Raw genomic sequence first — 15,088 nt, forward strand, 5'->3', positions numbered from 1 at the left:
AACAATCTGCACAACCTGAACCAAAGAAGTCAGCAGGTACGCGGTGCGAACAGATGAATTTGGGGAGCGAGAAGCCGCGAAAGGTAGGGAACAGCTTTTGAGGGTGGAGAGAGGTGGGGGGGGTGGGGGTTGGGGAGAATACGATAAAAGCACCCCTCCACAAAAGCAGCTGGAGAGAAAGTGGAAAATTGGAAACAGCCGCAGGGACTAAACTAAAAAGGGAGAAAGGAGAAAGGAGAGGGTTTCAATTCCATTAAGACTGTAAACAAGGGGAACGCAAAGGCTGCAACTCCGCAGCTCCCTACCTGGCGGTGCTCTGATGGGAAGGGCAAATCCCCAGGAGCAGGGTGGGGTCCGGGAGGTTCTCGGGCCACATGGGGAAAAGCAGTTCCACTGCTGGAAGGACACTTGGTGGAGACGGTTGAAGCCCCCTGGTCCCGGCAGACCCCAGAAAACGGCCACATTCGCTGGGGCGGGGACAAGGTCCTTAAGGCTGAAGCCTGGTGCCAGATGTGTGTTGTGATTTTCCATAATCTCTGAAAAGCACCTGCTACACCATCTTGCGAACTTTTTCTGGGGCGGGCTGGCACCCGGCCACAGTCTCAGGGCACCGGCAGCAGCAGGGTCCCGCAAGCGTTCCTGGGTGCGGCCGACACTCGGCCATTGCTCATTCGGCCATTGCTGGGTGAGACCCTCCCGCAGAGAGCGGAACCGGTCAAAGCCGCGGTCCTTCAGAAGTAAGGGGCCGGGGAAAACAGCCGCGTCTGAGACAGAACTCGGGAGAGAAGTGCTGCCCGGGGCCTGGTCATGGACAGTGAGAACGCGGGGCGTGGCCGAGGGCTGAAGACGGAGGACGGGTGGGTGGTTGCTGACCCAGGAGAACAGACGGGTAGGTGGCGGACGCCATTTGCACCTCTGCCGCGCATGCGCATACGCACCCAAGAGCGCCGCAACACTCCACCCCAGAAGGCGAGCAGCGCCATCTGGTGGAGGGCGGAGTGGTTACACTGAGCCCCGCCCAACTGGCCCAACCTCCCTCCTTGAACACAAGTCTCACCGCCGGCTTAGTTTATGGACTATAAAGCCCTTCAGAGTCTGATTTCTAGGAGAAAACGAAGTCATTTGAGTCCTATTTCAATCTGTTAGCAGGTCCATCTATTCAATTTTCTTTCTTTTTTTTTCTCTTTTACACTTCTTTTTCTTGAATACAGAAAGAAAATTTCATTCTTATTTTTAATTTTTATTAAATATTTTTAATTTTTATTACTATATTTTTAAATTTTGTGTAAATTTTTTCAAATTCTATTTTACTTCCATCATTTTATTTTAGTCTACGTCAGTGTATTCACCTTTTCAAATTTTCAAACGATTTCCTTTTTTCTTTTTCCTCTTTTTCGTTTCTTTTCTTTTTCTTGAATTCAGAAAGAGAAACACTTCATTTTTACTTTCAATTTCTATTAAAAATATTTTTCGTGAAAATCTTTTACTGTATTTTTTGATTTTATGTAAATTTTTTCAAATTCCATTTTACTTTCATTTTATTTTAATCTACTACGGTGTATTCACTTTTTCAAATTTTCAAACAATTTCTTCGCTCTATTTCTCTTTTTTGTCTTTTTTGCTTCTTTTCTTTTTCTTGAATACAGAAAGAGAAAAAATTCATTTTTATTTTTAATTTTTATTAAAAATATTTTAATTTTTTCTACTATATTCTTTACTTTTATGTAAATTTTTTCAAATTCTATTTTACTCCCATCATCTCATTTTAGTCTACTTCAGTGTATTCATTTTTTCAAATTCTCAAACCATTTCCTTTTTTTCTCCCTTTTTTTTCTCTAATCTGTCAAACGACTTTTAACACCCAGACCAAAACACACCTAGGATCTAGCATCATTTGTTAGATTTTTGTGTGTGTGTTTTTTTTAAGTTTTAATTTTTCTACCTCATTAATTCCTTTTCTCCTTTCAAAATGACAAAACGAAAGAATTCACCCCAAAAGAAAGAGTATCAAGAAACGACAGCCAGAGATTTAACCAACACAGATACAAGCAACATGTCTGAACCAGAATTTAGAATCACGATAATAAAAATACTAGCTCAAGTTGAAAATAGATTAGAATCCCATTCTGTGGAGATAAAAGAGGTAAAAAACACCCAGAATGAAATTAAAAATGCTATAACTGAGCTGTAATCACGGATGGATGCTGCGGCGGCAAGGATGGATGAGGCAGAACAGAGAATCAGCGATATAGAGGACAAACTTACAGAGAATGAGGAAGCAGAGAAAAAGAAGGAGATTAAGTCAAAAGAGCATGATTTAAGAATTAGAGAATCAGTGACTCATTAAATGGAACAACATGAGAATCATAGGGTGTTGCGACCGGCGCAACAAGCACCGAGATCAGGGTCCTGAGAGTAGGGGAAGGTAAGAAAAAAAAGAGAGAAGAGAAGACAGTTTGGGAACAGGAGGGCCCCCTGGGCTGATGGCCCAAGTGACGGCTTTATTGTTGCTGTACACAATCTTTTATATCAAGATTCTTATGGGTCAGGCCATTCTAAGAATAAACAGGTTTCACATGATCGCTGCCAACCAAAACATTTAGTTCTGTGTACCTTGTGAATTTTCTAAACGGGTCACAGCAAGACCTTGTTGATAAGACTGCTAGCAAAACACAGTTCCCATGTTTGTTTCTATTTGACCCGGGGTAGAAAAAGGGGAGGTAACATTACTGCCAACACCCACAGACCACAGGCTTCAGGAATTAACTTTCTCAGCCTTGACAAGGCTTTCGTATGCCCATGAAAGTGGGGGAATGGGAGGCGGAACCACCGGGTTGGCTGAGTCAACAGGGAGCCGTTGCTCAACCCGGTCTCAGCCCAGCACTGGGGACCGGCCTCCCACAGTAGGGGTCCCAGAAGAGGGAGGGAGAGAAATAAGGGTAGAAGGGTTATGTGAGCAAATCATAGCAGAAAGCTTTCCTAACCTGGGGAAAGACACAGACATCAAAATCCAGGAAACACAGAGGACCCCCATTAGATTCAACAAAAAATGACCATCAACAAGGCGTACCATAGTCAAATTCACAAAATACTCAGGCAAGGAGAGAATCATGAAAGCAGCAAGGGAAAAGTAGTCCCTAACCGGCAAGGGAAGACAGATCAGGTTTGCAGCAGACCTATCCACAGAAACTTGGCAGGCCAGAAAGAAGTGGCAGGATATATTCAATGTGCTGAATCAGAAAAATATGCAGCCAAGAATTCTTTATCCAGCAAGGCTATCATTCAATATAGAGGGAGAGATAAAAAGTTTCCCAGGCAAACAAAAATTAAAGGAGTTTGAAACTAGCCCTGCAAAAAATTTTAAGGGGGACTTCCTGAGGGGAGAAAAGATGAAAAAAAAATATATATATACATAAATACCAAAAGCAACAAAGATTAGAAAGGACCAGAAAACACCACCAGAAACTCCTACAAGCATCATAACGGCAGTAATTCATATCTTTCAGTACTCACTCTAATCATCAGTGGACTCAATGCTCCAATCAAAAGACATAGGATAAGAGAATGGATAAGAAAACAAGATCCATCTATATGCTGTTTACAAAAGACCTACTTTAGACCTAAAGACACCATCAGATTGAAAATAAGGGGATGGAGAGGCGTTGTGGGAGGGGGGATGGGCTAAATGGGTAAGGGGCATTAAGGAATCTACTGAAATCAATGCTTCACTATATACTAACTAATTTGGATGTAAATTTTAAAAAATAAAAAATAAAGTTAAATAAAAAAAGAAAATAAGGGGATGGAGAATCATCTATCATGCTAATGGTCAACAAAAGAAAGCCAGAGTAGCCATACTTATATCAGACAATCTAGACTTTAAAATAAAGAGTGTATCAAAAGATGCAGAAGGGCATTATATCATAATCAAGGGGTCTATCCACCAAGAAGACCTAACAATTGTAAACATTTATATGCCAACTGTGGGGGCACCCAAATATATAAATCAATCACAAACATAAAGAAACTCATTGATAGTAATACCACAATAGTAGGAGAATTCAATACCCCAATCACAGCAATGGACAGATCATCTAATCAAAAAATCAACAAGGAAACAACGGCTTTGAATGACACACTGGCCCAGATGGACTTAACAGATATATTCAGAACATTTCACCCTAAGAGCAGAATATATATTCTTCTCCAGTGCACATGGAACGTTCTCCAGAATAGACGATATACTGGGACAAAAATCAGCCCTAAGTAAGTACGAAAGATCAAGATCATACTGTGCATATTTTTAGACCACAGCGCTATGAAACTCAAAATCAACCACAAGAAACAATTTGGAAAGGAAACAAATACTTGGAGACTGAAGAACATCCTACTCAAGAATGAATGGGCTAACCAAGCAGTTAAGGAGGAAATTAAAAAGTAGATGGAAGTCAATGAAAATGATAACACCACAACTGAAAACCTCGGACACAGCAAAGGTGGTCATAAGAGGAAACTATATAGCAATCCAGGCCTTCCTAATGAAGGAAGAAAAATCTCAGATACACAACCTAACCTTACGCATTAAGGAGCTGGAAAAAGAACAGCAAATAAAACCCCAAACCAGCAGCAGTCAGGACATAATAAAGATTGGAGCAGAAATTAATGCTATCGAAACCAAAAAAAAAACAAACAAAAACAAAAACAGTAGAACAGATCAATGAAACCAGAAGCTGGTTGTTTGAAAGAATTAACAAAATTGATAAACCACTAGCCAGTTTGATCAAAAAGAAAGAGGGATGGACCCAAATAAACAAAATCAAGAATGAAAGAGGAGAGATCACAACGAACACAGCACAAATAAAAACAATAATAAGAGAATATTATGAGCAATTATATGCCAATAAAATGGGCAATCTGGAAGAAATGGACAAATTCCTAGAGACATACACACTACCAAAACTGAAACAGGAAGAAATAGAAAATTTGAACAGACCCATAACCAGTAAGGAACTCGAATTAGTCATCAAAAATCTGCCAACAAACAAGAGTCCAGGGCCAGATGCATTTCCAGGGGAATTCTACCAAACATTTAAAGAAGAGTTAACACCTATTCTCTTGAAGGTGTTCCAAATAACAGAAATGGAAGGAAAACTTCCAAACTCTTTCTATGAAGTCAGCATTACCTTGATTCCAAAACCAGACAGAGACCCCACTAAAAAGGAGAACTATAGACTGACTTCCCTGATGAACATGGAGGCAAAAATCCTCAACAAGATATTAGCCAACTGGATCCAACAATACATTAAAAAAATTATTCACCCCGACCAAGTGGGATTTATACCTGGGATGCAGGGCTGGTTCAATATCCACAAAACAATTAACGTGATTCATCACACCAATAAAAGAAAGGACAAGAACCATATGGTCCTCTCAATAGAGGCAGAGAAAACATTTGACAAAATACAGCATCCTTTCTTGATAAAAACTCTCAAGAACGTAGGGATAGAAGGAGCATACCTCAAGATCATAAAAGCCATATATGAACAACCCAATGTTAATATCATTCTCAATGGGGAAAAACTGAGAGCTTTCCTCCTAAGGTCAGGAACAAGACAGGGATGTCCACTCTCACCACTGTTATTCAACACACTATTGGAAGTCTTAGCCTCTGCAATCAGACAACACAAAGAAATAAAAGGCATCCAAATAGGCCAGGAGGAGGTCAAACTTTCACTCTTTGCAGATGACATGATACTCTATGTGGGAAACCCTACAGATTCTACCAAAAAACTGCTAGAGCTGATTCATGAATTCAGCAAAGTTTCAGGATATAAAAGCAATGCACAGAAATCGGTTGCAGGCCTACACACCAACAGTGAAGCAACAGAAAGAGATATCAAGGAATCGATCCCATTTACAATTGCACCAAAAACCATAAAATACCTAGGAATAAATATAACCGAAGGGGTGAAAAATCTATAGACTGAAAACTATAGAAAGCTTGTGAAAGAAATTGAAGAAGACACACAAAAAATAAATGGAAAAAGATTCCATGTTCCTGGATAGGAAGAACAAATAATGTTAAAATGTCAATACTATCCAAAGGAATCTACATATTCAATGCAATCCCTATCAAAACAACACCAGCCTTCTTCACAGAGCTAGAACAAACAATTCTAAAATTTGTATGGAACCAGAAATACCCCGAGTAGCCAAAGCAATCTTTAAAAAGAAAACTAAAGCAGGAGGTATCACAATCCCGGACTTCAAGCTATACTACAAAGCTGTAATCATCAAGACAGTATGGTACTGGCACAAGACAGACACTGAGATCAATGGAACAGAATAGAGAACCCAGAAATGGACCCACAAACGTATGGGCAAAGCAGGAAAGAATATTCAGTGGAATAAAGACAGTCTCTTCAGCAAGTGATACTGGGAAAACTGGACAGTGACAGGCAAAAAATGAACCTGGACCGCTTTCTTGCACCATACACAAAAACAAACTAAAAAATGGATGAAAGACCTAAATGTAAGACACGGAGTCATCAAAATCCTTGAGAAAGCAGGCAAAAACCTCTTTGATTTTGGCTGCAGCAACTTCTTACTCAACACGTCTCTGGAGGCAAGGGAAACAAAAGCAAAAATGAACTACGGGGACCTCATCAAAATAAAAAGCTTCTGCACAGCAAAGGAGACTATCAACAATAGCCAAAGTATGGAAAGAGCCCAAATGTCCATCAACGGATGAATGGACAAAGAAGATGTGGTATATGTATATACAATGGAGTATTACTTGGTAATCAAAAAAGAATGAAATCTTGCCATTTGCAACTACGTGGATGGAACTGGAGAGTGTTAAGTGAAATTAGTCAGAGGAAGACAAAAATCCTATGACCTCACTCACATGAGGACTTTAAGAGACAAAACAGATGAACATAAGGGAAGGAAAACAAAAGTAACACAAAAACAGGGAGGGGGACAAAACAGAAGAGACTAATAGATATGGAGAACAAACTGAAGGTTACTGGAGGGGTTGTGGGAGGGGGGATGGGCTAAATGGGTAAGGGGCACTAGGGAATCTACTTCTGAAATCATTATTGCAATGTATGCTAACTTATTTGGATGTAAATTCAAAAAAAAAAAAAAGTTAAAAAAAAAATCACCTACTACCAAATAACTCCCCCCACCCCCCACACCATTTTCCAGTTTGAAAACATTAAAGACTGCTTTGGTTTCAATAACCACTCCTTGATCACTATGTCTCAGGTTTTATCTGAGTTCATCAGATAAAAAATTAAGAAGTTCTCAGGAGAGACTGGGTGGATGCTGGTCAGACAATCCTCAAATGTCTGCTCTAGGGGTTTTCCTTTCTTCTACACAAATTAAATTGTGTGATTAAGAATGTTATTCTTTTTATGAAACCAGTTTGAAATAGCTCTATCCATACAAGCCTCTCTTATGCTCATTTTAACTCATTCATCTTTTCAAATTGAATACCCATGAAAAATATACTTTCCAAAGTATTTTAAATAATGATCACATTTTCTCTCTTTTTCATTGTTCTACAATCTTTGAACCAATGTTGCCCTCTAACCTGGGGGTTAACAGTCATAAGAATTTCCTCACAAAGATGTTCACCTGTGCTTGTTCACCCTTAGGAAATTTGTCCTGCTTCCATAATGACTCTGGAATTATACAGTTGTCACTTTCAAAGGTGAAACAGTGCTTTCTAGCTAATTTTCTTCAATCTAAATGGTTCTGGAAACTCCATGGTCTCAAGTCCAGAAAGTTATGACACCCAGAAGCTTCAGTGTTTTTGGTATGACCTTTGACCTCTAAAGTAAAGAAATGAAGGAAAACGAAATGGCAACAAAACTTTAAACCTAAGATCAGTTCAAATCCTAACACAGATTCACACAATAATTTACTGAACTCATGTATGTCTGCAAGTGAATGCTCACTCTATTTATGGTTATTCAACACGAGAATTCTAAAGACAACTGTAGCACACCATTAAATAAGAGAACAATCGTGGAAAAATTACAACTGGTCCACTAATTTTCAAAAGTTATATCTTAATCTGAGCAAAGTTGCTTTATATTGTTGATTGTGTGAAACTAAATTTTAAAAAGCAAAAATTTCAGGTAGGCACAGAAGTCAATTATGTGAAATTCGGTTTCAAATAAAAACTAAGTTTAAAACAAACCCAAACAAAACAACAACAACAAAAGAAAGTAATCAATGGTTGGGTGAAGGGATTATGTCCACAAATAGAAAACAAGTTTAATCATGGCCGCAAGCGACCATTCATCCACTGAAAAGATGTAGCTGGAGAGAAGACTGCTGCGTGACTCATATCCACTGGGTGTATAATGTCTGCCATAGTAAATATGCCATAAAGGACACATTTCTGTATCAAATATTAGAATCTCACCCCTTCAATCATCACCCCTTTAATGAGAAATGTAGCACCTGTTACTAATCCACAAATGACTCTTTACTAAAATCCGGTGTAGAAAAATAACTCACAAAGCAGAAAAAATGGGGAATGAGTGGGTAACCACTTTGCAGAAAAGGTAGATCCACTTTGTAGAAGTATTCTGATGTAGTACCTGTGTGATCTTTTCTCACGCATTCCAATTAAGATCAAATATAAGGCGACTCAGCTACAGATTATTTATCAGGGCTATGCTAATTGTGTTGCGTTATTGTATCCCAACTATAACCAATTAACACCGACCTACTAGCACGGTGAGCACATCGCGGGTGAACAATGTATCTGTGTGGATTAAATAAATGAATGGATAACCTTCACTGTCTTAGCGAAAACTTAGAAACAGGCTTTCTTGCTTGCCCTGAAAAAGTTCAGAGAGACAAGAGACTTATCACCCCCAAGTTTTTAACCCTACCCTGCTGCTACCCATTTAGTTTGCCTCTTACTTTCTCACCATTCCTGAACTGGAAGAGTCAGAATCAACAGGGGCCAGGTCAACAGAGAAGGGGGTCAGCAGGGTGCAGGGCTAATGGCAGAGTCCCTGTGCCCGTCCTGCAGAGCCAGGATCCCTAACTGCACCCTGGCCGGCTGCCACCCGAGTTCGCCAATATGAAAAACACTTTCATCTTCCCAGCTGACCATTTGTATCTCTGGAATCCAAGGAGCTAACAGGGCTGGATTTAACGTTTTTTGTTTTTTGTTTTTAACAAAAGGAATCCTAATCTACAATATCACCTTTAAACTTTTTTATGTTCTTGATTAATGACCACATTAGTTACAGTCCCTATTTGCAGTACTTGAGAAAGTAAAGGTTGATTTTAAGCTCATTGTAAAGGAATAAACTTCCACTCTGAAGCCTCTCTGCTTTCCTTCTGACACTTTACAAGATGATGACGGAAGGTTGAGGCCCAGACGCAAATGAATGATGTCATCAGGGATAATTTGTGCTTTACCAAATCTTTTAGAACACTCATAGTTCCTTAGGTATTGGGAAATCATGGGAAGATCAGTGCTGTAATTTAAAGCGACACGTATATGCTAATACAAATATCACATGTATACACTTTACAAATTCCAGAGAGACTGCAGTAAAATAATTCTTTAAGATATCAGTTTAGCAGCCATTAAAATTCTCTAAAATTAATATGCGTAGAAATATCTAGCTAAATACCTACTTACACTATTGATATTCAATGAGTGTTAATTTTCTGTAAAATAATTTATCCCACTTTAACATCTGGACTAAAGTTTTTCAAGGTTTCCTATTATAAAATACTTATCTCACAAACATCATTACTACATACGATATCACGATTCAGTATCAATTGTGCTTAAGTCCATATTTGTTATGAGACTGATACAGAAATTAACCATATTTCATTTGGTGTTTCTTTTCTTTTTTAAAAAAAATTTTTAATGTTTATTCATTTTTGAGAGACAGAGAGAGACAGAGAGTGAGCAGGGCAGGGGCAGAGAGAGAGGGAGACACAGAATCCAAAGCAGGTTCCAGGCTCTGAGCTGTCAGCACAGAGCCCCACGCAGGGCTCGAACTCACCAACCGTGAGATCATGACCTGAGCCGAAGTCAGATGCTCAACTGACTGGGCCAACCAGGTGCCCCATCAGTGCTTTAAATAAACCATAAAATAAATTGATTGTATTTCCATGTAATTATATGAGAAGGGGAAGCATGATTATGAAAGAATAATCACAGGACTGAATTATCTATTTAAATTTTTCATGTAGTTTTCCTCTGCCAGGTTTGGACATCTTTATATAACAATAAGGATAATAATAATAATAATAATAATAATAATAATAGTAATAAAACACACATATATGTAACATACCTAATTTTGAGTTTTTGTTGTTTTTTTATTGTTTTAATAAAAAATTGTTTTTGGTTGCTCTTCTTGGGTCTAACTTCTTTCAATATGGTGTGTGTTAGTTTCTTGCCTTGATTTTTAAAAATATTTGCCTAACAACCCTGCAGTTTAATAAAACTGCATTGGAATTGGATCATAAATCTGTGCTACTGAACTGCACAATTTCTAACTCATCTGCCAGAAAAAGAAGTGGAGAGAAAATATTGTATATATTTTATATATACTCAGTGTGTAATACTGATGGGTCCCATGTAAATCTCATCTTTCTATTTTTATACCCAATAACTTTATAATAACCACTACAACCTTATTGCATTTCATACACTGCAGTTTTGTGCAGTCACAATTTTATTGAAATGGGAAAAAAAGTAGCACCAAAGTGTGATTAATAGTACAAATAATTATTCTGTACATCTATGGGAACATATTTGAAAATATTTTTCATTTTAATTTTTATTATTTTTTATTTTACAGCAAGAGGGAGTGTGAGAGCTAGCATGAGCAGGGGAGGGGCGGAGAGAGAGAGAGAGAGAGAGAGAGAGCGAAAGAGAATCCCAAGAGAGAGAGAGAATCCGAGAGAGAGAGAGAGAGAGAGAATCCCAAGAGAATCCTGAGGTAGAAAATGAAGTGAGGGACACATGGATGAGCCTGTAGGGCATTTTGCTAAATGGAATAAGTCAGACAAAGAAGGACAAGTCCTGTACGATCTCACTTACATGCAGAAACAGTAGAACTCGTGGCAACAGCAGACTTGGGGGGGGGGCAGGGGTGATGGGGAGGCCCTGGTCAAAGGGACTGACTTGCAGTTACAGGACGATGAAGTTCTGAGGCTCCGGGGGACACCATGGTGAGTAGTTGGTCACTGCCTTGGACACTTGGGGTCTGCGGAGAGTAGGTTTTCCATGTTGTCAGCAAACACACACATGAGTTAACGGATGGTAACTACGACCACGTAATGTGATGTACTTGGTAACTTGATTGTGGTCAGTCATTTCACAATATATACGCATATCAAATCACCATGCTGTACATCCTTTAATAATTTTATTTGCCAATTATACCTGACAAAAGCTGGAAAAGAATTGCGATATGTCTAATCCAACAACGTAAAATAAATACTGGGAAGTCACACAATAAATGGAAGACATCCATATGGTTTAATCACCAGGATAACGTTCACTTCGACTTTCTGATCCACGGACACACAGTGCACCTGATACCACAGGATTCCTTGGCTTGCACACTTTCATGGCACGTGTATAAGGACTCAGAGCTCTGTCATGGTCTTCTACCAAAGTTAGGTTTTCATTACTTCAAAGGCAGAAATTTGGAAGCAGCTCTAATTTAAATTCTGTTAAGGAAATCTGTTTTTTATCTTTTTTGAGTATTTGCAGAATTGTGTGTGTGTGTGTGTGTGTGTGTGTGTGTGTGTACTGTATTGTTTATTTAGAACAGTTAGGAAGCACATAACAGAAAAAGACAACTACGGAAGGATAAAAGGAAAGCGGCATTGACAAAATGGGTAAGAGGATAGTGTGGGAGGCACAACTTCGAGGGCGGATGTCCCACTACCCCCTCAGCCCCCTTCTGGGTGAGGCCACACAAGCACTGGGAGGAGACCCACAGGGATGGAGGAAATTACAAGCTGGATGGTGGATTTATTTGGCAAGGGTTTTACTTAAAGACATTATAATCTTCCTATGCACCTGGGGGCGTAGTGCCACATTTCCTTTCACCCACTGACATTCTTTTTCTCTCATTTTGTAGGAGAGAACCTGTTCTATGGGCACCACCTTTGCCTTCAGTGAGCCAAGAAGTTCCAGAAGTGATGCCTCAGGTGAGGGAATGGGAGACACCTCCTTGAGATTCACAAGTTTGAAGACAGAGAAGAAGACAGAACCACTTAATGGTAAAGCTGAGACAAGAAAGTATGGGTCAGCCCAGAATCTCCTCACATAGCCTTCTGTTCCCTCAGACCTCCGCCACGAAGTGCAAGGCATTCAGAAGACTAAGTGGTGTTCGAAACACTATTAACTTCAACTTGACTCCATGCTTTTCAAGATCAAATTTAGTTTGGATTGTTTTCCTTCTTCCCTTGACTTTCAATAATTAATTCTGTGCTGTTAGTTCACACAGGAAGCCCCTGGTTTCTCAACATCAATCTGTTTCTTCCTTCCACACAATGAATCTATTGCCTACATTGCATCGGGTTCTCAAAAAGGATTTTCTGAATAATGGTCCAAGGAGTTGAAGCAGTAGTTCTTGACTAAGATTGCCTCTGACCATCTGGAGACATTTTTGGTGGTAAAAATTGCAGAGGGTGGGGAGATAGGGGACCTGCTGCTGGAACAGAGTAGAGGCCAGGGATGCCGAGAAACACCCCATGATGAACAGGACAGGCGCCCACAGCAACGGTTATCAAGTCCAAACTGGATAGTGATGAGGCTGAAAAACCCGATGTTAAAACAAAAGACGGAGAGATTAGAGGAGTGAAGATAGAATGCAGAGACTGTGTAGACGTATAAGAACTCCTTGCCCTGAGTCTGCCTGCAGGAACATGTCTGTAAGGTGGGACTCCAAACAAAATGGGCTGAAAGGATTTGATCCTACATTGGTCATGCCCAGTCTGACCATGCTCTTTAAAGTCAGGGGTTCAATCCCGGTCACCTGCCCTCCTGTCAGTGCCCGTTGGCCTCTGCTTTTGAAACGGCCTCCACCTGAATGTTCCAAACTCCAATCACATCTCTAATTACTACCAATAAATACATCAAAGAAATAATTACTGTCATACTTAGGATTACAGGAGCTTAGTCTGATTAGAAAACATACACTTGATTCTAAAACCTTGAAAGCAATCATTGTGTTTTTCTTATTTTTATATATTCTTCATGGTCTAATGTATTAAATAGAGTTTTTGAAATGTATCATAATGACGGTAAATGACATATATTCTCCAATGATTCTATGCAGAGAACTTTCAAAATATTTGAAATACCACGTCTACTTTGTTCCTTTGCTGATGCCAAAAAAATGATTAGTTCCTCATGAAAACACACACAAACACATACCTTTTTATGCTGTTTTTCTATTGATATTATTTTCATACATGCTTTACTGATAAATTAATTCTTTAGAGGCACTGTGATTTCTACACAGTAGGTGTTCAATAAATGTTGATTCAGACTGAAATTGTTACCAAACCCTCACACCCCCTAAATAAAAATAAAATAAAATAAAATAAAATAAAATAAAATAATCCACTCTATTTTATCCCCATATATTAAACAAGATAATATAGTTTAAGCCTTTAAAAACCATGGTACCAAACAAATGCATGTTCCTGTTAAGATCAAGAATACTTCTCTTAAAGGTAACAGATTTTTAAAAAAAAATATTGATATTAGGAAAATAGTGACTGAAATCATTTCATAATTCTAAAAACTATTTGGAATGACTTTGGAGATTCATAGTATTTATACTATTGTTAATTTCCTCTGTGTTCCTCTACCTTAGTTTATATGCCAGATAAATGATTGGTTCTTTCCATAAAGTACTGTTTAAGAGCAAAAAGATAATCTGACATAAGAACTTAATCTGATCTTACTAAAGGGTTTATAGATAGTTATTCAGTTAGAAAAAAAAAAAAGGTAGGCTTTGATTTTAAAAAGGCTTGGAAGAAATACGCTACAGTTTCTTCATTAGATGGAATTCAGAGGAATACAATATATTCACATGCTCTTTTGAAAAATAAATTATTAAGTATGTTATAATTTAAAAAAAACCTGTTTTTTATTTCTTAGCTTTTTGCTCTGCAAGAATTGTACTTACATGTACAGTTTATTTTCTGTAGCTAGACAGCAAGAGAGAATGAATCTTTTGAGGTTCTTTTAATAGTTTTCTAATTTAGCTTTGATGTTGATTTAATTAGCCTTTGAATGTTTTTAATTGCTTGTATCTAAAACATACATTTTGTGTACATGTGTGCTGAAAGGTAACTGAATTAAGGAAATGACGGCATGTAACTATTGGCTTTGAAAGCTGCCCCTCAGATTACTATAGCATATCCTTGTTTTTAACTAAGTCTTTTAGCCAAGGAAATGATGACATTGGCACTTTTACCACAATGGTGATGGGGAAATAATCAGAAGAATAATCTTCTCCACATCAGCTGAAGTTTGGCTTTGTATCCATATTAACACATATTCCCATTAGGAACATTTAATGAACTCAAGTTTCTCTGTAAAGAGTAACTGGGACAATAGAAGCTAAGAATGCAATATTGTTTCTTTTCACTGGGACTGCCAGCATTTTGTGTTAATCTTGTGACAGCAAACTGATACATTTAGAGGCTTTGCAAGGCAATGATTATGACCTTTAGCTTGGTCTCTTTCCGCCCATATTAAACAGAATACACACTATTTTAATTCATTTGTGTCTATTAAACACCAACTCTCTCCACAAAGTAGCTTAAGACAGGACCTTTAAAGACCAACAAAAATGCTGTAGTTGTGAAATGGTCAAGTAAAAGTTTAAGCACAAGCTGTGGAGGTAGGATCTGGGTCAAATTCCCAGTAATAACCCATGTACGCCCTGTGACCTTACACAGGTTAGGTATCTTTTCTGAGCTAAAGTTTCTTTTTTTAATTTTCTTTTTTTTTTAATGTTTATTTATTTTTGAGAGGTGGGGGGGAATGAGCAGGGGAGGG

At 38.5% G+C, this 15,088-nt stretch overlaps 1 protein-coding gene across 17 annotated transcripts in view; it reads right to left on the reverse strand.

The window, feature by feature from the left end:
- The window catches only part of PCDH15 (protocadherin related 15), a 1,242,339-nt gene that overhangs the window by 98,846 nt on the left and 1,128,405 nt on the right, over positions 1 to 15,088 (reverse strand). The gene's annotated exons all lie outside the window — the stretch shown is intronic.

This window comes from Neofelis nebulosa, chromosome 13 (genome assembly GCF_028018385.1).
Source record: "Neofelis nebulosa isolate mNeoNeb1 chromosome 13, mNeoNeb1.pri, whole genome shotgun sequence".
Taxonomy (NCBI): domain Eukaryota; kingdom Metazoa; phylum Chordata; class Mammalia; order Carnivora; family Felidae; genus Neofelis; species Neofelis nebulosa.